This window comes from Pseudovirgaria hyperparasitica (genome assembly GCF_010093815.1).
Source record: "Pseudovirgaria hyperparasitica strain CBS 121739 unplaced genomic scaffold EJ05scaffold_4, whole genome shotgun sequence".
Lineage (NCBI taxonomy): Eukaryota > Fungi > Ascomycota > Dothideomycetes > Acrospermales > Acrospermaceae > Pseudovirgaria > Pseudovirgaria hyperparasitica.
In genome coordinates this window covers 2,002,553-2,003,955 of record NW_022985552.1, presented here as the reverse complement: position 1 = coordinate 2,003,955, position 1,403 = coordinate 2,002,553, and positions in this window count along the sequence as shown.

Sequence of the window (1,403 nt, the reverse complement as noted above, 5' to 3'; positions counted from 1 at the left end):
TATAGCTTAAAGAAGTTAACCCTATAATTAACTAGAAAACTAAGGAAATTATACCCTAGGAAATATTAAGACCCTTAGAAACTATTAAAGAAGAATTAGAGATTAATAAATCTATAAAGATACTAATAACTAGGAAGTCTATCTACTATATTCGGAAGCTTAATAATAAGTAAGATAATATAGAGAGCGGACCCTTATTCAAGAAGTATATAGTATAATAAAGTACGCCTACGGATAAATAGATTTAAAAAATAAATAATATACTTATACTAAAGAAATATTACTAATATTATATTATCTTTAAAGAAGAACTTAAGACGGAACTACTAAAGCGTAGTCTATATAATTATATAATAATACTCTAACTAGGAATATTATATATATTTAAAAGTATATATTAACTTACTAAAAAATAACTAGAAATAACATAATAATAGTTTAGAAAATAGAAGTAAAAGAATATATCTAACTATCTAAATTACCTATAGAATATCTAATACTCTTTATACTAAAGAAAGATAGAAGTAAATTATAATAAATTACTAGCTAGAGCCATAGAAGGATACGTAGACTCTAGTATAAGTAGTATAAGAGGTAGCATAGCATGTAGAAGAGGTACCTATAATACGATAGATAGCCTTAGATAGTAACCTAAGGCCGAGATAGACATCTATAGAAAGAACTAATTATAGATACTTAGAATAGATATTCTAAGTAACCTATATAGTAATTAGGAATAGAATATCGGTATTCTAAGTAATATACTAAATACTTAGAATAAGTATTCTAATTAGAGGACCTTAGTAGAACTATATAGACTCTTTAGACCCGACCTCTAGAGATAGTTCTATAGTAATTAATTTAAACTTATACTAATATAATTACTACTTTACTCGCCTACTAGCTAGTTACTATTTATACTCTATTAATACTTACTATAAACCTACTTATACTCCTCTAAGCCTTCTAAGTACCTTTACCTTAAGGAAAGCCGGAATACTCTATATAATAGACTACTTAAGGGATAGACTATATCCTTATCTAGGAAGGTTTATTATAGTTTAATTACTCTACTTAGACTCTAAAATAAGTATTTATACTATCTATTTAAATATAAAATAGTAAATAATAGATAATCCTTATCTTTATAAACCGCCCTATAAGTACTAACTATAGAGTAAGTTAGATATCTTATTATTAAACTAGGGGAGTAAGTTACGGAGCTCTAGAGAGAAAATATTAAACTTAGAAAAGCTAAAGAGGGCTTTAAAAGAAAAATCCCGGAACCTTTTAAAGGTAAGTAAAGCGAACTCTAAGGATTTCTAATATAGATTAGAATATATCTTTAGGCCTATTAAATTTAGAACCTAGAAGAATAAGTTATATTTACTACTAGACTACTA